Source organism: Stomoxys calcitrans, chromosome 1 (genome assembly GCF_963082655.1).
Source record: "Stomoxys calcitrans chromosome 1, idStoCalc2.1, whole genome shotgun sequence".
Classification (NCBI taxonomy): Eukaryota; Metazoa; Arthropoda; class Insecta; order Diptera; family Muscidae; genus Stomoxys; species Stomoxys calcitrans.
This window is the reverse complement of record NC_081552.1, coordinates 200213481-200238456: the sequence shown is the minus strand read 5'-3', so window position 1 is coordinate 200238456 and position 24976 is coordinate 200213481. Positions and strand designations below refer to the sequence as shown.

The window sequence follows — 24976 nt, the reverse complement described above, 5'->3', positions numbered from 1 at the left end:
TAGATATGGATAAGAACAATGTGAATGTGGAAACGGTGGGTAAGATCAGGTGGATGTGTATAAAGTGGGTAAAAATAGGGTGAATAAGAATAAGGTGGATAAGATGAGGTGCATAAGTATAAGGTGGATAAAAATAAGATGGGTGGGGAGAATAAGGAAAATATGGATAAGGTGGACGAGAATAAAGTGGATAAAGTAAGGTGAATAAGGACAAGGTATATGGATAAGGTCGATAATGATGAGGTGGATAAGAATAAGGTTGATGAGGATAAAGTGGGCAAGAATAAAGGGGATAAGAAGAAAGTGGATTAGATATGGTGTTTAAGTATAAAGTGGATAAGAATTAGGTGGACAAATAATAGTTGGATAATAATAGGATGAATGGGGATAATCTGGATAAGAATAAGGTGAATAAGAGCAATGTCGATGAGAATATGGTGGAAAAGAATAAGGTGCCTAAGATTGAGATGGACAAGGTAGATAAGGATAAGGTGAATAATGACTAGGTGGATACGATAAGTTTAAGGTGAAAAAGATAGGGTGGATAAGGATATGGCGGATAAGGATAAGGTCCATAAGATTAGGTGTATAAATAAAAGTTGAATTAGGATAAGGTTGATAATCATAAGGTGAATAAAAATAGGATCCATAGGAACAAGTTGGATAAGAATAAGATGGATAAGAATAAAGGGGATAAGAACAAGGTGGAAATGGATAAGTGTCAATTATATTATTAGTTCAGTTGTTGGAAGTCGTAACGCATGCAAAATCGGACAAAAACTGCGGCTTGTAAGGACTCAAGAAGTCAAATCGGAAGATCGCTTTAGATGGGAGCTATATCAGGTTGTAGACCGATTCGAACCGTACTTGGCACATTTGTTGAAAGTCATAACGGAACACCACACCCAAAATTTCGGCTTGTAAGGGCTCATGTCAAATAGGGAGATCGGTATATATGGGAGTTATATCAGGTTATAGACCGATTTGGACCGTACTTGGCACAGTTGTTGCAAGCCATAACATAACACCATATGCGAGTCGAATGAAAATTGTGGCTTCCAGGAGCTCAAGAAGTCAAATCGGGAGATCGGTTTATAGGGGAGCTATATCAGGTTATAGACCTTATTTGGTACATAATTTAATTTTTCCTAGATCAATATATCGAGGTGTTACAAATGGAATGACTAGATTAGTTTAGCCCCATCCTATGGTGTTGGGTATAAAAAGGCATTAAGTTCAGCCTAATATGGATAGGGTAGAGTGTATAAATATAAGAATATGGCGGATAAGATCGATAAGATTATGTGTTGAATAGGTGGATGAGGTTGAGGTGGATAACAAGTAAAAAGGCATGAAGTTCGGCTGGGCCAAACTTTTGTTACCCATCACCTCGGGTATATATGTAAAACATGTTTCGTCACAATTCGGTGCAAAATGCATATTTTATGCACCCATAGCAGCTTGATCGAAATATGGTCCGATTTAGACCAAATTCGGAACGTACATTGAGTGGTGTAATAAATACAAGTCACTCTTCAATTTTGTTGAACAAAATATTGGTCTATTTGGCAGCTATGTCCAAAACTGTACCCATCGGGGCCATATTAAAAAAGGATCTCGTAGGGCTTAACACAACTCACTGTCCCAAATTTCTGCGAAATCAGACAATAAATGCACCTTTTATGGTCCCAAGACCTTATATCGAGAGATCGGTAAATATGACAGCTATATACAAATCTGTACCGATCTGGGCCAAATTGAAGACGAATGTCGAAGGGCCTAACAATACTCACTGTCCCAAATTTCAGCGAAATCGGACCATGAATGCCCCTTTTATGGTCCCAAGACCTTAAATCGAGAATCGGTCTCTATGGCCGCATTATCCGAATCTTGACCGATATGGGCCAAATTGAAGAAGAATATCAAAGGGCCTAATACAACTGTCCCACTGTCCCAAATTTCAGCGAAATCGGACAATAAATGTAGCTTTTAAGGACCTAAGACTTTATTCGGCGGATGGGTCTATATGGGGGCTAAATCAAGATATAGTCCGATAGAGCCCATCTTCGAACTTATCCTGCTTATGGGCAAAAAAAAAAGAATCTGTGCAAAGAATCGCGCTAAAGACTGTAGCGTGATTTCAACAAACATACGGACGGACATGGCTAGATCGTCTTAGGGTCGAAAAAGGATATTTCGATGTGTTGCAAACGGAATGACAAAATGAATATACCCCCTTCCTTCGGTGGTGGGTATAAAAATAGGGTCGATAAGAACAAGGTGGACAAGAATAAGATAGATAGGAGTAGGGTGGATTAGAATAGGGGGGATACGGATAAGGTGAATAAGAACAAGGTGGATAAGAATAGTAAGGAGGATAAGAATAAGGTTGATATGGATAAGGTGGATAAGTGTAAATTATATCGTCGACGTTAGTCTATAATCCCGCTTACAGTACGCTCGGAAGTTGATTGTTTGATATTCGTATTTTGTATGTGGCAAATAGTGCGTTGGGGTTCCAACCTTCAGGTATGCGTTCTTCTAGCCAGATGGCGCGGACGAGCTGATGCATACTCTTCATAAGCATATCGCCTCCGTCTTAAATAGTTCAGCGAGCAACCCATCGGTTTCTGCTGCCTAGTTGTTTTTTAGCCGCGTTACTGCTATACTGCTCTCAGGTATTATAAATTCTCTGACATCCACAGGGATTGGTTCTTTGGCTTGGTCTCCGCCGCCACTATCGGATACCAACAGTTGATAGACATGTTTTTATACACACCACCGAAGGATGGGGATATATTCATTTTGTCATTCCGTTTGCAACACATCGAAATATCCATTTCCGACCCTTTAAAGTGTATATATTCTTGACCAGCGTAAAAATCTAAGACGATCTAGACATGTCCGTCCGTCTGTCTGTTGAAATCACGCTACAGTCTTTAAAAACAGAGGTATTGAGCTGAAACTTTGCACAGATTCTTTTGTTGTCCATAAGCAGGTTAAGTTCGAAGATGGGCTATATCGGACTATATCTTGATATAGCCCCATATAGACCGATCGGCCGATTTAGGATCGTAGGCTCATAAAAGCCACATTTATTATCCGATTTTTCTGAAATTTGGAACGGTGAGTTGTGTTAGGCCCTTCGATATCCTTCGCCAATTTGACCCAGATCGGTTCAGATTTGGATATAGGTGCCATATAGACCGATCTCTCGGTTTTAGGTTTTGTGGTCATAAAAGGCGCATTTATTGTCCAATATCGCAAAAATTTGAGACAGTGCGCTGTCTTAGACCCTGCGACGTCTTTCTACAATTTGGCTCTGATCGGTTAAGATTTGGATATAGCTGCCATATTGACCAATCTCTCGGTTTCCGGTTTTGGGACCATAAAAGGCGCATTTATTGTCCGATAACGCTGAAATTTGGGACAGTGAGTTGTGTTAGCCTGTTAGAAACATTGAGTTGTGTTAGGCTTTTCGACGTCCTTCTTCAATTTGGCCCAGATCGGATTTAAATATAGCTGCCATATAGGCCGATCTTTTGATTTAAGGTTTTGGGCCCATAAAAGGCACATTTATTGTCCGATTTCGCCGAAATTTGGGACAGTGAGTTGTGTTGGCCTCTTCGACATTTTTCTGCAACTTGGCCCAAATCGGTTCTGATTTGGATATAGCTGCCATGTAGACCGATGACTCGATTTAAACTTTTGGCCCTCAAAAGGCGCATTTATAATCCGACTTCACTGAAATTTGACACAGCGACTTATGTTAGGCTTTTCGAAATCCTTGTCGTATATGGTTTAGATCGGTTTATTTTTAGATAAAGCTACTAAAAAGACTAATATTTTGTTATAAACAATTGAACAATGACTTGTATTTATAAGTATTTGGTCCAAATCGGAACATATTGGGTTGCCCAAAAAGTAATTGTGGATTTTTTAAAAGAAAGTAAATGCATTTTTAATAAAACTTAGAATGAACTTTAATCAAATATACTTTTTTACACTTTTTTTCTAAAGCAAGCTAAAAGTAACAGCTGATAACTGACAGAAGAAAGAATGCAATTACAGAGTCACAAGCTGTGAAAAAATTTGTCAACGCCGACTATATGAAAAATCCGCAATTACTTTTTGGGCAACCCAATATTTCGATATAACTGCTATGGGACGTAAGATATGCAATTTTCACCGGATTTTGATGAAAGGTGGTTTACATAAATACCCGAGGTGGTGGGTATCCAAAGTTCGGCCCGGCCGAACTTAACGCCTTTTTACTTGTTTCCAAATCAAGCACACTATCTGTATTTGTTTCCAGCGTCCCTTCTCTCTTACTGTAGGAAAATGTAACTGCTCTATGTTTAATTCTTTAGTGTCAGATCGTACTTGTACCATTAGCCGAACGTAGAATAGCGTTCCAAGCGCCTAGATCTTCTGCGCTCATTCCTAAATCTTTGACTTCAAGTTTCGAGGTGGTTTTACTTGTCTAATTTCTTTTAATTGAGAACACTGTGCCACCTTACTCTGTCTCTTTTTCTGTGTATATCAACACTCTACATGCAGTCATTCAGTCGTTCTCTGTCTTCTCTCCTTTGCCATTCTCCTAATGGTTATTAGCATACAAAATTTGAATATGAATAGGATCACTTATATGCTTGGCGAGAATTCGAACGGATGAATGAATGTGACAAACATTTATATGAAGTCTTTTTTGTCTGTCCATAGGTTAGTCAATACCAGCTCCCAGACATGTGTCAAACATTACCATAGCATTTATGCAAATCGCAGTAGTTTTGTGTTTACCATGAAATCGTTCTTCTTTTCTGCCATTACTCAATTGCTTTTGCTTTTCTCTTCTTTTTGTTCAAAGCCTATTTGGAATGGTATAATAACATTGCTCTGACTTTATTGTTGTAGTAAATTTGCAATTTGTCGCTCTTTTCATACTTTCGAGTTGATTTATTTCCAGGAATGTTTTTGATAACAGAAGAAGAAAAACAAAAATTGTTTATGAAAAACACAGATGTTGTGAATGTTAATGTTTTGCGATAAAATTCAAAATATCGAGTATTATAATCAATAGGGTATTGGAATGAGGGTAGATTTCCTAACATTTAAGATTAGTTATTAGTCTTTTTCGGTAATTCAAGGCCTGGATGTCGAAAATAGTATTTTTGACCAATTTTATCTTGATAATATTGGGTTGCCCAAAAAGTAATTGCGGATTTTTTAAAAGAAAGTAAATGCATTTTTAATAAAACTTAGAATGAACTTTAATCAAATATACTTTTTTACACTTTTCTTCTAAAGCAAGCTAAAAGTAACAGCTGATAACTGACAGAAGAAAGAATGCAATTACAGAGTCACAAGCTGTGAAAAAATTTGTCAACGCCGACTATATGAAAAATCCGCAAATACTTTTTGGGCAACCCAATATATATTTGCCAAATTACCCATTTTCTATTTGAAAGTAGAGCTTTTCACCTGTCTGTCTGTCTTAAAGCATCTTAAATTTTGAATGAATGAGGCTAGTACTAGTACTTTCAATAAATTCCAAGCTGCCGACATCATTCGCAAACATACAGTCCCACACCATAACCGTAGCCCTTAGGCTTATGATTTTCCAGCTCCGTATTTGCTAACGCCATACATATGTCTGACCATCGAAGTCGAAAATGTTAAATTTGGGATCGTCTGCAAATATCACATGCTCCCGTTGCTTGGTTTCCAACATCCCCAAGTCACAAGACTCCCATTTACTATAAAAGAACAATATATTCTAAAAAAAAAAACTCATATAAAGATTAAATACAAGATCATTTATGATTTTTATATTTAAAAATATAAAAACACTATAGAATTTTTATTAATTTTTGCATTTTTTCTTTCAATTTCAGGTAAACCAGAAATATCTTTACAACAATCACAGATGTTGAAACCGGTAATTCTTCTACTAAATGATACTACTACTATAAATACTATAAAGTACAGACTTTTTTCTGGATCGAACGATTTTCGTAATGATTGCTAGCAAAAAAGGCGAAACTTTAAAATTAAGATACCCTAGTCTAGCGTTCGAAGCTGTCCATTCAACTTCTAAGGGATACAAAAATAACATGTGTATACCATGGAAGCATCAGTAGTTGTGTGGAAAACATATCCATCACTACAATGAGAAACACTTGCGGTGGAAAAGAAGAGCTAGTGTGAAAAGTATCAAACTTGGTTAGTGGCGTACTTACATCGTAAACACATTTGCCGCGGCATATTCGATATAAGTACGACCTACCAATGTATGGCCCTTTTAACCTCCTCACTTTTTGTGTTTGAAAATTACCCTAACCTAGGACCAAACGCATCCTACAGTGGTTGGTGTGTTGTGATCTCTGGCTTTCCTTTTCCATTGCAAGAAAAATGTTCGACCATTAAGCTTGTCTCGAAAGAGAAACAAAAAATTAAATAAAGATGTCATCCATGTTTTCTGCGTTAATCCAAATATTTTCTGGGTACCAGGCCACAGAGATATCTCAGGGAATTGTAAAACGGACGAGATTGCGAGACTAGAATCTACCCTACACATTCCAGGGATACTGGAATCTGTGGGTATGCCTTTAGCGACTTGTAAGCTAAGTTTTTAGGACCAGGCCTGAACGAAAACGAATGATAGATGGTCAGAAAGAGGGGGCTGTGAACATTCCAAAACTATGTTGCCTAATCTGGATTTGAAGAGCTCTACCGCTTTGTTGTCATTGGCTAGAACAGACGCCTCAGTCATTGTGTCCGTCATGACAGGTCACTGTCTTATAGGAAAACATGCTGACAGACTGAAGGTTGCCAGCAACGACTTTTGCAGAAGCTGCGAGGACCGCACTAGCAGTCAGAAGGAGTTTCACTTTTGGTTCTCATTTCTTTGAGAACCTGTTTGATTGGGCTTTTTAAAGCGATCTGGATGGTTCAGCGGTAGGAACTAGAAGGCATCTTCCTTCTTCTGTTCCTGTGGTATCACAATGGACGAAAACGTCTATTAACGTCTAACCTAATCTAACCTACGGGTTTTCTTTAAATTCATTATCTTTAAGTGGAGTTCGTCGTCTTTGCCTCAAATCTTTTTAAAGTGTATCTTTATTGGTTTTTTTTATACCCACCACCATAGGATAGGGGGTATATTCATTTAGTCATTCCGTTTGCAGCACATCGAAATATCAATTTCCGACCCTACAAAGTATATATATTTCGGATCTTCGTAAAATTCTAAGACGATTTAACGATGTCCGTGTGTCTGTCCGTCTATCTGTATGTTCGTCCGTCTGTTGTTATCACTCTACAGGCTTCATAAATTTAGATATTGAGCTGAATTTTGGCACAGATACGTCTTTTTGATGCACGCTGGTTAAGTTCTTGAACGGGCCAAATCGGACCATATTCGGATATAGATGTAATATATACCGATCTGCCGATAAAGGGTCTAATGCCCATAAATGCTTTATTTTTTTGACCGATTTCGCTGAAATTTGAAACAGTGAGTAGCTTAAGGCTTCCCGACATCTGACCCAAATATGGTTCATATCGGACTATATTTAGATATAGCTGCCATATATACCGGTTTGCCGATAAAGGGTCTGAAGCCCATAAAAGCTTTATTTATTACCCGATTGCTCTGAAATTTGAAGCAGTGAGTTAATTTGAGCCTCCCTGACCTGAATATGGTTCAGATGGGACTATATCTAGATATTGCTGACCTGAGTATGGTTCAGATAGGACTATATCTAGATATAGCTGCCATATAGACCGATTAAGGGTCTGAAGCCCATATAAGCTTTACTTTTTAACTGATTTCGCTGAAATTTGAAACGGTGAGTAGTTTTAGGCCATCCGACATAGGGCCCAAAAATGGTTGAAATCGGACTATATTTACATATAGCTCCCATAGAGATCGACCTCCAACTAAAGGGTCTGAAGCCCATAAAAGCCACAAAGGTTAGGTAGATATCAAAACATAAGCTGAAAGTACTGCATTCTTTTTTTTTACCCACCACCGAAGGAGCGAATGATATTGCTTCGGTTTTCTTTTACGATAATGAACACTAATCCGTACGTCCGCAGCAACCTTTGTCCGTAGGCATTCGAGAGGAGAGGTCTTAAGAATCAAGCAAACCAAATGCAAATGCAAATTTTGCCCATGAACATTCCACTAAGCAACAGGGGCAAACTTCTTACATATCAATGAGTGCAGTCCGATACAAGTTTAAGCTCAATGATAAGTGGCCTCCTTTTTTATAGCCAAGTCCGAACGTCGTGCCGCAGTGCGACAACTCTTTGGAGAGAAGTTTTACATGACACAGTACCTCACAAATGAAACCCGCTGAAAATTTTTTCTGATGGTCTCGCCAGGATTCGAAAGCAGTCATTCATCGTCATAGGCGGACATGCTAACCTCTGCGCTATGGTGGCCTCCAAATGCAGTATGTTTTTCTCTTTTTCAAAAAGCTTTAACTTTTGACTGAACAATTCTAATCCAAGCATTGCTGTTAATTACAAAACAATTTTCGTATAATTTGTAATGATTTCATCAATACCAATAAATTTATGAGTTAATGCTCACTATACATAAATTAAACGCAAATGACACACCTTTGAACATAGAAGCAATTAATTAATATTTTCGAACTTCTATTCATCACAACTATCGATATATCTAATGGCCATGTCTTGATTTGGGGGGGCGTAGGCATTGGTCAAATGACTAATGAGCATGCAAGAAGTTACCATGATACTTAACATACATATCTATTTAACCACATACTAGTTAAGAGGAATGAACGAAATACAACCAACTCTAATGAGCCATGAAAGACTTAACATTTTCTTAATTTTATTATCAATAAACCCAACATTTATTGGAATTTCAGCCACATATAAGTTAAATAAACTGAAACTGACATCTGGAAAAAGAAAAACAAAATTCTTCACTTCAATCATACTAGCACCGGAACCACAATCCATTGACACAATTTCCAATATCCCATAAATAATTGTTGCGTGTAAATCCAATTGAATGACCCTGGTGAGGAACACCACATGTCAGCAATACAACGTTCATTAAACTCTTCCGTTTTTCTGTGTCTTGGTTATGGAATTTCTGTATCAGTTATGGTTGTTGTGGCCATGTTGTAACATTCTGTAAACCAAAAGAGGAGTCTACTTTTGGAATGACTGTCATGGGGCATTTATAAGCATTGTGTTGAGGTAATGTGTTAACCTAAATGAAGCAATTAATGTTATTGCCCATCATTGTTGAGCCATTTGCTGTTGTAAGTATTAATTAGAAATAGATTGATTAGCATTCCATATTGTTTTGCAATACCATGCATAGCTTATTCCATAATTATTTTAATGTTAATGTCAGCTTTATCGTATTTGGCATAAATATTTGCTTATAAATATAGAGACTGTTTATATAATAATTGGTGTAATGCTACAAGTAATGAGCAAATGAATCGTTGCGGTATCAGCAAGCTGTATAAAAATCCATCCAAATCTTTGAACTCCGAAATCGGTCATTTTGGTTTTTACCAGCACTTGTTTTTTATCCTCCTCCAATAAAGCTTTAAAAAATGAAAAGAGAAATTGTTTTAAATTAATTTCACCTTGTAACTCATAATGTATACCAGTGAAATCAGAGTAAATTTCAGTCGCTTATTTGCAAACAAAAAACAAAAATCATCTTCATAATTTCGTTTCATTTTTCGTTTTGTTTGATTTGTTTTTATACCCTCCACCATAGGATGGGGGTATACTAATTTCGTCATTTTGTTTGTAACACCTAGATATATGCGTCTGAGACCCCATAAAGTATATATATTCTTGACCGTCATGTCATTTTAAGTCGATCTAGCCATGTCCGTCCGTCTGTCTGTCGTGCTTTCGACAACTTTCTTTCAAAGGAGTAAAGCTAGCCGCTTGAAATTTTCCACAAATACTTTTTATTTGTGTAGGTCGGTTGGGATTGTAAATGGGCCAAATCGGTCCATGTTTTGATATAGCTGCCATATAAACCGATCTTGGGTCTTGACTTCTTGAGGGCGCAATTCTCATCCGATTTGACTGAAATTTTGCACGTAGTGTTTAGGTATCACTTCCAACAACTGCCCTAAGTATGGTTCCAATCGGTCCATGTTTTGATATAGTTGCCCCATAAACCGATCTTGGATCTTGACTTTTAGAGCCTCTAGAGGGCGCAATTGTCATCCGATTTGGCAGAAATTTTGTACAACGACTTCTCTCATGACCTTCAACATACGTGTCTAATATGGTCTGAATCGATCTATAGCTTGACACAGCTCCCATTAAAAACCTATCTCCCGATTTGGCTTCTTGAGCCCCTACAAGGCGCAATTCTTATCCGAATGAACTGAAATATTACACAATGACTTCTACAATGGTCAGCATTCATTTATGGTCCGAATCGGACTATAACTTGATATAGCTCCAATAGCATAACAGTTCTTGTTCAATATTCTTTGTTTGTCTAAAAAGAGATACCGCGCCCAGAACTCCACAAATGCGATCCATGGTGGAGGGTATATAAGATTCGGTCCGGCTGAACTTAGCACGCTCTTACTGGTTTTTTTTTGTGCTGTATCGCAATTAATATGACACTGAATTCAATGTGTGGACATCAGCGACAACCCGTACTCGTAAAACGATAACAGCAACTGATTGTGGTTGTTTATAGTCAGTCGTTGAAGTGTCTAACAAATAGCAAAAAAAAAAAAAGAGTTCAATTTAATTCTGCTGAAAGTGTTGAGTAAGGCTGGCACTATACGTTTGACAATAATGGCGTAGAATTTGAAGTTATTTTGAATGAATGAGATTAACTACAAGCTTTTACTGTATAATGTTAAAGATTTTGTAGGAAAGCAAGAAGAAAATCCAAATTTATGGTAATAATGACAAATTAAACAAAGAGAAACCTCAAATGAAATTCTTTCAGCTTGCCAAATGAGACATGTACACTGCAGCTGTTGCTCTTCCTTGATATATTCACAGTTTCTGAAGAAATCGTTGCTTTACATCCTTAAGTGGTTGCCCAAAAAGTTGCGGATTTTTCACATAGTCGGCGTTAACAAAATTTTTCACAGCTTGTGACTCTGTAATTGCATTCTTTTTTCTGTCAGTTATCAGCTGTTACTTTTAGCTTGCTTTAGAAAAAAAGTGTAAAAAAAGTATATTTGATTAAAGTTCATTCAAAGTTTTATTAAAAATGCATTTACTTTCTTTTAAAAAATCCGCAATTACTTTTTGGGCAACACAATATATCATCACGTTTTCCAATCAGACAGTGAACTGTTCTAATGGCGTTGATGTGAGACTCTTGTTCTATCCAAAGACAGCAAAGCGGTTGACCGCTTCATGTTTAGATTGGGCCAAATAATCTCGGAGCGTTCAGAGCCTTTAATCATTCATTGCCCTTTGGTCTTATACTGGAAGAATCAACTAACATGCCGCTAGGGACACAACCATAGATTCCAGTTCCGCTAGAAAATATACATCACTTTCGAATCTTGCAATCTTCTCTGCTCTACATTCCTTGGGATATCTCTGTAGACCTGCGCCCTGAACAGGTGAATTTTTATCTATTCAACTATTGAATAAAACGAGTTTAATCCCGGAGTACTTTTTTGATACTCATTTATTTCTTCAAAATCTCATCCTTATATATAAACTTAAAACTAACTACAAACTAAATATCCTAAGAAAGGCAGGCAAATCTAAAAATAATCACTTTGGGAAAATAAGATCATAAACAAAGACGATAAACATCCTATGCAGATACTAAATAAATTTGTCCAGCTGCAAGCCATATGCTTGCCATTCAGACCGCTGTGTTTTCTGATAATCCCTAACTATTTCCTTATCTACGCACATTAAAAACTATCTTCCACTTATCCCTGTGCGATGCGTTGGCTAGGTAAAAATATAAACTCTTATCACATTTATGCCGGCCCTTAAAACTATCCTTTAAAATAAACAAAAAATGGAAAGTATCTTATCTATTCGTTCTCAAGGCTAAAACATTTCCATGACACACATCAACTAATATCCCATGTTTAGAAATCTAAACATTCTGCGGGCGGCCAAAAATAATTATGAAATAGCTCTACTTATAAACTGTAAAAATTCAGCAAAATGGACTGTAATTCAAATATATATGTTAAAATCTAAACATCCCGAGGACGAACAACAACTATGTTACTTTCTCTTGTTAAATACTTATAGATTACATAACTTAAAAATAATATTATTAAAATAGAGGTAGAGATTAGTGAAATATGACCACTGATGTGATGCCATGATAGCTCCTTAAGGTGGATCGGATTCGCCTTCATCATTTTAATTTCTTCCTCCAATCCTTGAATCGTTGACGAATGATCGATTTTATTGTAGTTTAGCTCGTCCACCATCGCTATGTCCTTCACCTCTCTCAAGATATATGATGTGGAATTATAGGACATCTCAGTTTTTGCTTCTTGTGACGCAGTTAATACGGTTCGTCCAATCCTAGCAGTACACCCAGGCTGGAGAGTGATGATACCTAGGCCTGGTAATTCAAATACTCCTTTAGTGCGCTCAGCACATAGAATATGGGCCGAAACTTGATCTTTAGTTTTAAACAACCATGATCCTCTTGTCTTCAGCTCAATCCAAAAATTCCTGTTCTGAGTCTTCAAAAACTGGCAGCCATATTTACTTGTTGGCTTAAGCGCTGCTAGCTCACATGAATGATCGTTGGCGTCTTCCCAGGCCCAGTTGCCTCTGCAAAGAAATTCATCTTCACCAGTTAGCTGACATTGGTTCATCGATGACTGCGACAGTAGATGATAAGCATCCATTTCATAGTTGTAGGCCAGGAACTGCTGTCTTAAAGCTGCTACCATTGCGGTTCCGTTTCTCACCATCGGCAGTGGTACGACGCGGAATATTTCTGCTGATGATTTTTCTACCAAGGGAATCTGCACGTCAATCACTAATTTTTCTTCCACCAGCAGACCATGCGCCGTCATCACCTTGTATATTGCCTGCAAAACATCGTCCTTCTCACCAGGCAACCTTAGTCCTTTAGGTAGCTGATCCTTTATTTTCATCACCTCTGCCTGCAACTGGTTTGGCCGTACTAAATTTGGATTTACTTTTCCATGGTTGATGTCAATTAATAAGCCAATTACCCTGGCTTGAATATGTTCCACTTCAGTAAACAAGCTGCTAAGTTGATCGGCTACCGCGAAGAAGTCCATCGCCTTTTTGAAGAGGGAATAGTCAGTGTTCAGCATCTGACTTATGTTTTGCACCTTCTCATTCAGCTCTTTAAACTGTCCATTTATTTCATCCGTGGTCTTTTTCAGCACATTAAGCGTTGCTTCCACCACAGACGTTTGCTTCTCAGCCAAATATTTCAAGTTGTGCTGATTTTCAAGTACATTTTTCATATTTGCTTCCATACTCTCTCTGTCGTCCGCATCCATTACTCCGAAAAGAATGTGGAAAAGAGACCCAACAAACTCTAAAGGAGCCCTTTTATTTCGTTGGCGTTTTTTGTGTGAGAGTAACAAGTGGTTCTCATCTATAGTGTTCAGTCTGTTCGTCATAATATCCATCTGCGTGTCGCACTGCTGCTCGAACGATCTCAGCCGAACACATAATGATTTACACGCTTCTAGACCCTTATCCAGATGATTCACCGTGACAAAATACCCGTGCAGATCGAAATATGTCATAAGGTTCCATGACGATGTTACTCGGTTGATTCTGCCAATTTTATCCATATAAATGATTGTGTCATTTCCCAATTCTTTTATCGCACCGCCGGTAATTGAGGTTGACATCGATTGAACACTTGCCATCATTGCCATGATCATCCATAACATCATTGCTACGTTTATTTTTCTTCTTTGAGGTAATTTGCAAATATATGTCTGCGACACTTCAATGTCGGCTTCCTTTTCACCACCATTAGCGAATATCTCCAGCGGGCATAACTTGTGTATGGGCCGTTTTAACAACCCCTTTTGTTTAGCGACCTTTACTGTAGCGACTCGAACCTTTCCATCTTTGCCTTTATGTACTTCCGCAATAGTTCCCAAAGGCCACCTTCCAGGAGCAGTATTTTCATCCTTCACTATCACCATCTGTCCAACCTTGATATTTGGTACTGGAGTTTTCCATTTTACTCTCTGCTGAAGACTACTCAGATAGTCATTGCGCCACTGTTTCCAGAAATCATCCCGCATTCTTTGAATTATTTTCCACCTGTCTAAAGATCCCAGTTTATTCTCCACGCCTCTTTCTGGAATACTTAGCAATGGTCTTCCGACTACAAAATGTCCTGGCGTTAAAATCTCGCAGTTATCCTCACTGAGTGGACACAAGGGACGAGAGTTGAGAACAGCTTCTATCTGCGACAAAAACGTTGCCATTTCCTCATACGTTAATTTCGTTTCACCAACAACCCGTCTCAAATGGTGCTTCACAGACTTCACGGCAGCCTCCCACAATCCTCCGAAGTGAGGAGCTCCGGGCGGAATAAAGTGCCACTGTATTCGCTCAGATGCTAATATATGAGCCACGTCTGAATTTTGCTGCACCGCTTTGACGAACTCTTTATCCAGATGTCTTGCCGCTCCCACGAAATTAGTGCCATTGTCCGAATATATATGGCTACTTTTTCCTCTTCTACTGAAGAATCGCCGTAGCGCAGCTAAAAACGCTTCTGTTGTTAGATCGCTGACTGCCTCCAAATGTAATGCTTTGGTTGCCATACAAACAAATACAGCTATGTATCCTTTGTAAGCTCGCTGTCCTCTTCCTTTAGACACCTTCATTTGAATAGGACCTGCATAATCAATTCCTGTGTGATCAAATGGATGAGACACACAAACTCTGCTTTCTGGTAGGTTACCCATTAATTGAGCCGCAGTTTCTCGCCTATAACGCAAACATTTGACGCATGACCGAACTGCTCTCTTGATGGCATTTTTGGCACCAATCACCCAATATCTGCTGCGTAGTTCATTTTCCATGAGTTTCGCACCTCCATGTAGCGTTTCTGTATGGATGCCATCAATTATTCGATCCACCAGACAACCTTTCCCCAATAGAATTGGATGCTTTCTGTTGAAGCTTAAACCAGAATTCTCCAGCCTGCCTCCAACTCTCAACACTCCAGCTGCATCAATGAACGGTGTTAGTCCACATATCTTGCTCCTCGTCGGTACTTCGCTGCCATTCCTTAGACACGAAATCTCTAACGAAAATTGGTTTGCCTGCACGCTCGTAATTATTAATTGCTCTGCCTCGTTTATTTCTTCCGCAGTTAATTCATTTTTTCCTGGTTTACGCTGAGCACGTTCAATAAATCTTCGCACATATGCTATAATTCTTATGAGTTTTTTGTAGCTAGAAATCCTCGTAATTAACTGCATGATGACATCGTCTTCCTGTTTATTTTCCTTTAGAACTCCAACAAAGGGTTGAACCGTCGATATGGGCCAATTGTTTTTCTCCAGCAGCCAATGTGGACCACTCCACCATAACTCATCTCCTTTTAGCAGCTCTTTCGTAACCGCCACCACGGCATTTCCAGATTCATGTCCGCAAACGCAACCACAGATTATGAGACCAAGTGACGTCTCTTGTCCAGACAAAGAGCCAATTTTGACTACCCCTTCTTGAATGATTTCATGATATAAATCTGCACCAATTAATAAGTCAATTCTATCGGACTTATAGAACAGCGGATCAGCCAAACAGTAATTTCGCCAGCTCTCCACACTGACGCACAGTGGGCCAAATGGCAAAAAAATTGGAAATAAGTCTACAACTTTTTATCTGTTGATTTTAGCCATACAAAATGTTCTAGACATTTGTAGAGGAGGACATAGGCTTTCAGAAAAGTGCTGTTGTTGGTCCATATCTTTAATACAGGGTGAGCTACAGGGTGTCAAAGTTGACCACTTTTGACTTCTCCAAGCTTCTGGGGGCCATAACTTTTGATCTACTCAACCGATTTACATGATTTAGGACTCTAGAGAAAGAGCTTGACAAGATCTAAAAAACTTATGCATAAAGTACCATGCCATCGTGTACTGTTAAGGAGTTATGAATTGTTTAATTTTAAAATATGAAAATTTGGCCTTGGTTTTTTTCAGTGTTTTTTAAATAACTCCGTCAATTTTAAAGCTATAAACTTCATACTTCACACAAATTATGCCAGCATATGTGTGCATAAAATACAAAAGGAATCACGTGAATATCTTTGGCGGTTTAAAAATGGCATCGTTTTCAATATGAAAAATATTTTTTTTGTCAAAAAATTGCAAAATTTTTCAAAAAAGATACTCCCATTTCCTTTAAGTTTTCGCAAACTTTGGCCGTCAAAGCATTATCATTTCTTTCCATTTTCACAAAGTCGAGGTATTAAGAAAAGTTTTAAGTGCTAATTTGGCTAATTTCGATATCAAACAACACCGTTATCTTAAGACCAAAATGGCCAATTTTTTTACTAAACTTCAAAAGTTTCTCACTGGAAAAAAAGTTCCACGGGGATTTTTTCGCTTTTTTTGAACTTAAATGAAAGCTTAAAATGTTCCCAACATTTTAAGGTATGTCTCGCCATATCCTAGCCATAAATGAGATCGTAGCGATCAAAATACTGAAAAAAGTCAATTTTCAAGTAGTGCTATATTCATTGCTAAAAAACAAGTATTACGTCACATTTTATTGCAAAGATGTTAAATAAACTTTTATTTGGTAACACTTCTTCTACAAAACACAAAAAGAATCATGGAAATATCTCTATTCTATTCCATTTTATGGAACCGGCAATAAAAAAGTCAATTTTTCAAAAAAGTCGAATTTCCCAAATTTTGTTTTTGTTGTCCTAATTGCACATGACACACTATAGCCATATTTACGCAACATACCTTATCGTAAAGGAAATTTTCATACCTTTCCAACGATGTATAAAACATTTCTCAACTCGGATTCTATCTACTCTAAAATTCATTTACACTTCATTAAACTCTATATAAAAATGTCTATTTGTGAAATGGAACCTTATATGGGGCCTACACTAAAACATTGATAGATTTGCCCAGGGTTTACAATACAAATGTGTTAGAATAAAAAAAGGTCTCCTGCCAAAGTTTAAAAAAATTGGAATAAAAATATGTGTTTTAGAGCGAAAACACTTCGCATCGGCGTGCGTTTGTATAGTACCTACATCTATTTTTAATGTAAGCTGATGATTTTTGAATAAAAAGTAACCTAGAAATATACCTGCATATATATATATATTTGTGTTAAGATTTGATGCAGACAAATGTTACCTGTTTCGCTATGTCGAATTCCCAGGAAATCCACCGTATCAATGAATGTGAAAAAACCTACCCATAAAAAATTCATTGTCATTTTTTTTAACCAAATTCGAGTCCAGGTAAATAATTATAGAAGAGTAAGTAAAAAGAGGCACTTTGGACCCCTTTTTACGATTGCGTCTGATACCTGAAATGGGTCATTAATTGTGAATATATTGCATAAATATTTGAACAAAATCCAAATTTTCTTCATTATATTTTGTAGAGGCGTAAAGGACATTTATAAGTTATGGAAGTCATACTGAAGTATTCCACTCTTTCGAAAATTGTATGGGACATCAAAAATGATTCCAAATCATACACGGAGTCATTTAAGGAACTTGTTTACACTTTGGACCACATATATGGAATAAGGCTAAATAAAGACGCTTTAGACAAACTTGAAAAATTCTACAAATCATTTGAGAGAAGGTTGCCAGAATGTTCATTCGCAAAAATCAAGTTTTTCAAAATGTATGAGAAGTGGCTGAAATCGGATCTACTTATTGAAATTAAACCGCTGATTCCCGGCCGGCCTAGCAAAGCATACGACGAAGTTACGGAGAAAACCAAAAAGAAAAAACAAGAGGAACTATTGGCGGCACATCCGCCAAATTTAATAAAAGATACGTTCAAAACAGCATTGTTAAAAACACAACCAAAAAATGTTGGACGAATTGTCGATGTTTTACCATTAGCATCTCCGAAAAGGGTAAAGAGAATGGTAGAAAGTATTCCAACTCCAAAATCGACTACAGAATTCACGGAGGAAGATGCACTGGCCCTGATTTTGAACCTAGGCCTCTCAAGAAACAAATACTCAACAATGAGGAAGGCTCTTCGTGAAAAAGGATGGGGTTGTTTACCCTCAAAACATAAATTGTACAACACCAGGACGAAAATGGTGCCATCAAATATATACGTGGACGAATTAAAAGCAAGAGTGAAACTTGCTGATCTTGTTGAAAATACAGCTGTTAGAATTATTTCTAATTTTACTGAAGAACAGTTGAACACATGTAATAATTCCGAAGTGGTTTTGATCAGCAAATGGGGTTGTGATGGATCATCTGGATTTTCCGAATATAAGCAACAAACAGAAATAGATACCAACTTCGCATCAATTTTCATGGCATCATTAGTACCATTGAGAATGAGATTGTACAAGGACCAATCTTCATCATCGAAAGAAAATGCATTTCAAGATATATGGATAAATAGAACACCTGGGTCAAAATATTTATGTCGCCCAATTCGGTTTGAGTATACAAAGGAAGACCGGAACACAACACGATCTTTGGTGAACGAAATAAAGGAAGAAATTGCTGCATTACCCATGATTGTTATAAACCAATTGGGAAGAAATATAAAAGTTTCGTTTCAACTACAACTCACTATGATCGATGGAAAGGTGGCAAACGCATTAACTGGCGTTATGTCCAATTGGAGATGCAATATTTGTGGCAAGAAGAATGGGCAATTCGAGGACAAGTCTGATGAAAATTTAGTAAACGAAAATGCGCTCAATTTCGGTATTTCGCCCCTGCACTGTAGAATTCGATTCATGGAGTATTGTTTGCATTTATCGTATGACCTTAAATATCGGACTAGCCCTGGAAACCGCGATGTCTCTGCTAGAAACAACCAAGATCTTCACAAAATGAGGCAGGAAGAGAAGAATCGAATCCAGTTGGAGTTTAAACAAAAGGGACTTATAATAGATAAACCTCTTTACGGATACGGAAGCACAAATGATGGCAACTCGGCAAGGCGGTTTTTTGAGGACCCCGTATCGACATCTAAAATAACCGGTCTTGATGAACACTTGCTAAGACGATTCAAAGTGATTTTGGCTGTAATCAATAGCAAAAAGATGATAAATTCAACCAAATTTGAAGCTTATAGTAATGACACAAAAAACATTTTATCTGATTTATATTCGTGGAAAGCTTTAACACCGACAGTACATAAAGTCTTACATCATGGCAAGGAAATTGTGGAATACAACATACTTCCGTTAGGAGAACTTACAGAAGAAGCTCAGGAATCCCGTAATAGAGATGTTAAACAGTTCCGGCTTTTCAATACCCGAAAGAGCACCAAATTTAACCAAAATTATGATTTACTTCAATATTTATTGTTATCGTCTGATCCGGTACTATACAGCATCAGAACTAAATGGCTACCAAAAATATGTGACGATATAGATAAGGACGATCCCGATGCCATTCAAATTAAAGAGCTTTTAAATTTTGATACCTTAGATTATTTGGTAGAGAATAAAATCAAATAATACAAAACTAAAATGCTTTTTTATTTTGGGAGTAGCTAATATACATATAAACGCACGCCGATGCGAAGTGTTTTCGCTCTAAAACACATATTTTTATTCCAATTTTTTTAAACTTTGGCAGGAGACCTTTTTTTATTCTAACACATTTGTATTGTAAACCCTGGGCAAATCTATCAATGTTTTAGTGTAGGCCCCATATAAGGTTCCATTTCACAAATAGACATTTTTATATAGAGTTTAATGAAGTGTAAATGAATTTTAGAGTAGATAGAATCCGAGTTGAGAAATGTTTTATACATTGTTGGAAAGGTATGAAAATTTCCTTTACGATAAGGTATGTTGCGTAAATATGGCTATAGTGTGTCATGTGCAATTAGGACAACAAAAACAAAATTTGGGAAATTCGACTTTTTTGAAAAATTGACTTTTTTATTGCCGGTTCCATAAAATGGAATAGAATAGAGATATTTCCATGATTCTTTTTGTGTTTTGTAGAAGAAGTGTTACCAAATAAAAGTTTATTTAACATCTTTGCAATAAAATGTGACGTAATACTTGTTTTTTAGCAATGAATATAGCACTACTTGAAAATTGACTTTTTTCAGTATTTTGATCGCTACGATCTCATTTATGGCTAGGATATGGCGAGACATACCTTAAAATGTTGGGAACATTTTAAGCTTTCATTTAAGTTCAAAAAAAGCGAAAAAATCCCCGTGGAACTTTTTTTCCAGTGAGAAACTTTTGAAGTTTAGTAAAAAAATTGGCCATTTTGGTCTTAAGATAACGGTGTTGTTTGATATCGAAATTAGCCAAATTAGCACTTAAAACTTTTCTTAATACCTCGACTTTGTGAAAATGGAAAGAAATGATAATGCTTTGACGGCCAAAGTTTGCGAAAACTTAAAGGAAATGGGAGTATCTTTTTTGAAAAATTTTGCAATTTTTTGACAAAAAAAATATTTTTCATATTGAAAACGATGCCATTTTTAAACCGCCAAAGATATTCACGTGATTCCTTTTGTATTTTATGCACACATATGCTGGCATAATTTGTGTGAAGTATGAAGTTTATAGCTTTAAAATTGACGGAGTTATTTAAAAAACACTGAAAAAAACCAAGGCCAAATTTTCATATTTTAAAATTAAACAATTCATAACTCCTTAACAGTACACGATGGCATGGTACTTTATGCATAAGTTTTTTAGATCTTGTCAAGCTCTTTCTCTAGAGTCCTAAATCATGTAAATCGGTTGAGTAGATCAAAAGTTATGGCCCCCAGAAGCTTGGAGAAGTCAAAAGTGGTCAACTTTGACACCCTGTAGCTCACCCTGTATTAAAGATATGGACCAACAACAGCACTTTTCTGAAAGCCTATGTCCTCCTCTACAAATGTCTAGAACATTTTGTATGGCTAAAATCAACAGATAAAAAGTTGTAGACTTATTTCCAATTTTTTTGCCATTTGGCCCACTGTGTGACGTTCAAATTTCTATCAGGTTGCGCTGAAGATAATGTTGACAACACCATAGCATTTATAACATGAACCGCATCGCTCTCAAACCGTGGTTTGATTTCAATTTGCATGATGGCTTTTGATCTGCCGACTGTCGTGTTACCCAGACCCACTAAATCTGTAACTAACTTCTTTCTGGGTAACCTCAGTATTTGGGCTGCCTCTTCCGATATTGAAGTGCGTTGAGAACCTTGATCGATTAAGGCTCTCATTAAAATTTGCTCACCACTTGCAGCCTTTACTCGTATTTGTGCTGTTGCCAACAGAGTGACAGCATTGCCTTCCATAGTTAATTGAGCTTTGGAGTTTGATCTCTGAGTTTCCTGCGTTTTGTTTCCTTCGACGTGAAGCATAGTAATATGTTTTCCGCCGCACTTGTCGCACTTGGTGTTAAATTTGAAGCATTTCTTTTCCGACGGGTGACTCAAACAAATTTTGCACATTTTCATTTTTTGTGCCCACGCACCTTTTTCAGCTGGTTGCAGTTTCAAAAATTTGTAGCACTCTTTTAACCCATGTCCTGATGCTTGACAAAATGCGCACGATCGTTGAGTTGTTTGGTATGACTGTGTTGTTTTTGCTCTTTGATGCGTGTTTCCTTTTTTGCTGTATACCGCTTCCAAAGCCAAGTATTGCTGCTCCAGAAAAGACAGGACATCCTCTAGCCTTTGGACTTCTTTTGATTTCTGGACCCATTGCTCATATTTCAGCAATCCTTCCTTATCTAGCTTTCTAATAAGGATCCGAGCAATGAATGGATCTGCCTCGTCTACCTTCATTCCCATAGCTTTCAATGCATGTAATGATTCCGTAGCCGTATCCAATAGCTGCTTTATACTGTTGCTATACTGAATATTTATTATGCCGTGGTCGATGATCTTGTCAAACAATGTGCAGAATAACAGCCGCCGGTTATCGTATCTCTGCTCCAGTATCTTCCATGCCGCACTGTAGTTCTCCCCTGTCACTTGAAGATGTTGTATTAAGCGAGCAGCATCACCTTTCACCACACTTTTAAGTCGATAAAATTTTTCGACTTCCGATAGCCTTCTGTCCTCCTCTACTAACTTTGTAAATATTTCTTTGAAGGAATTCCAATCGTTGATATACCCACTGAATATGGGCACTTTTAACTCTTCCAATCTAATTAAACTTGTTGATCCTGTATTTTGCATTGTTTCCACACGTTCTTCAATTTCCACACAGACATCCACGTATCTTTCCCTGATACAGTCCCAAGCTTCAATCATGTCTAAATCATCTTCGTCATCATCATCAATAATTATTTCCACTATTGATTCCAGTTGTCCATACTCTGATTGCAACGCCAGCCATTGCATATTTAAATAACTTTTATTCGCAGTTGGCAATCTGCTTTCTATTACTTCCAGCTTTCTTGTAATAGTTCTATACTTCAATTCAAATTTTCTTCTTAGCTTCGACACAGGCTTTTCTTGCTCTCTGCTAATTGCCTGATCTCTCGGCTGGGTGTTACTCTCATTTGCCGTTTGTTCGCTAGGTGCCAATGCAGCTGCACCTTGCGTTACCATTAATTTTTTCTCCGCACTGCCTTGCGTTATCTCTGCGTCCTGATTAGCTGCCACTTTGGCTGAGGCTCCTTTTTCTTGCTGCTCAAACCCTTGCACAATTTTATCCATTTTGCTAATTGCTTCTTCTACTCGTCTTTGCAGCTCCTGGACCTCTTCTTCATGCCCACTGGACGACTTTCCGATATCCTTGTTTAACTTGTTGTAGCCTACAATGATTTCCTGCAGCCACTTTCTATTTTTCTTGACAACTGGCAGTAACATTTCCTCCACATCGAGGTCAACTGCTTTTACTGCCAACAAATGTTCAAGGTTTTTCAATTTCTCCAACAGAGAATCCGATTGACTCCTTGTGAACATTTTTCTTTCAATTTTAAATCACTTACACTGATTCGATACGTGTATTAAATCTTTGTTTATTCTTTACTACTTTGCAAGAATCACCAACTTTTACTTTAAACACACTTAACCGTACCGAAGGTTCGAAGGACCAAATGAATAAAACGAGTTTAATCCCGGAGTACTTTTTTGATACTCATTTATTTCTTCAAAATCTCATCCTTATATATAAACTTAAAACTAACTACAAACTAAATATCCTAAGAAAGGCAGGCAAATCTAAAAATAATCACTTTGGGAAAATAAGATCATAAACAAAGACGATAAACATCCTATGCAGATACTAAATAAATTTGTCCAGCTGCAAGCCATATGCTTGCCATTCAGACCGCTGTGTTTTCTGATAATCCCTAACTATTTCCTTATCTACGCACATTAAAAACTATCTTCCACTTATCCCTGTGCGATGCGTTGGCTAGGTAAAAATATAAACTCTTATCACATTTATGCCGGCCCTTAAAACTATCCTTTAAAATAAACAAAAAATGGAAAGTATCTTATCTATTCGTTCTCAAGGCTAAAACATTTCCATGACACACATCAACTAATATCCCATGTTTAGAAATCTAAACAACTATCTTTTTGAGAGATCTACAGTAGTCATGGCCGGGTTTTAAATTTAACGAGCAAAAATGTGCTGTGTTTGACCGGGCCGAATCTTGGGTACCCACCACCATGAACGCTAAAAATTTGCCTTGATTAACTCGGTTTGCATTTGAATTATTTTGCAAGAATCAAATCGGGAATTGGTCCTCAAAATGCTGCAGAAGAAGACTTGCGCTATTACTTGATGTATTGTTCTTACACTGGATGAGGTCATCCTTCTTGTGACCATGATTCCCTTCTTCCATTCCGTGGGGGCGGCCTCTCTGATTATTAAGGTGATCGCTTGAGCTATGGGGTGTGCCCCATACCGCAACAGTTCAGCAGGTATCTTATTAGGGCCGGCGGTTTTACCATTTTTGAGTGAGACCAGAAATGATTCGATTTCTTGGCAGGTCGGTGGGGATGAGGATATTTCCCTGAGTGGGTTTCGGCGCACAATAGGATTAGGAGGGTCCGAGCTTGCGTCCTCCGTTGCTGGTCCTTCGGAGCTGAAGAAACCGCGCCATCGCACTAATTACTGTTCAAATGTAAATTGCAAATTTTGCCCATGAATATTTCACTAAGGAACAGGGGCAAACTTCTCACATACCAATGAGTGCAGTCCGATACATGTTGTAAGCTCAATGATAAGGGGCCTCCTTTTTATAGCCGAGTCCGAACGGAGTGCCGCAGTGCGACAGCTCTTTGGAGAGAAGTTTTAAATGGCATAGTACCTCACAAATGTTGCCGGCATTAGGAGGGGAAATCCACCGCTGAAAATTTTTTCTGATGGTCTCGTCAGGATTCGAACCCAGGCGTTCCATTCGACGTATGCGTGCTCTCCGTGCCAAGGAACAACCATCACAATTTGTCGTGGACGAAGTTACGAATGTCATCCGTGGCGCCCGACGGAATCTCTACACTGATGCTGAAGAATCTGGATCAAACTGGAGCCTAACGACTGTCTTTGAACACTCTTATAGTTCCTGATGTCTGGAATATGGGCAGAGTGATTCCCCCACTGAAGTCCGAAAAGGACCCGAGTTTGGGGAGTCGTACAGACCGATCTTCCTTCTCTAACCCGTAGCCAAGACGCTTGAAGCACTACTTCTCCCGAGCCTCGTAGGAGAATTTCCATTCGCCGAGCATCAACATGGATTTCGGAGACTGCATAGCACAACAATTGCTTTGTATGCCATAACCGCACACATTTGCCGTGGCTTCAAT

At 37.8% G+C, this 24976-nt stretch overlaps 1 protein-coding gene and 1 long non-coding RNA gene across 9 annotated transcripts in view; one reads left to right on the top strand and one right to left on the bottom strand.

The window, feature by feature from the left end:
* LOC106087391 (CYFIP-related Rac1 interactor B) overlaps nt 1–24976 on the top strand; it is a 153575-nt gene that overhangs the window by 40591 nt on the left and 88008 nt on the right. The window lies entirely within an intron of this gene.
* On the bottom strand, nt 9346–10907 carry LOC106087394 (uncharacterized). Its single transcript, XR_001221275.2, has 3 exons — nt 10823–10907; nt 10619–10748; nt 9346–9602 (listed from the first exon to the last, which is right to left on the bottom strand). It is a non-coding gene; the product is annotated as an uncharacterized LOC106087394 (long non-coding RNA).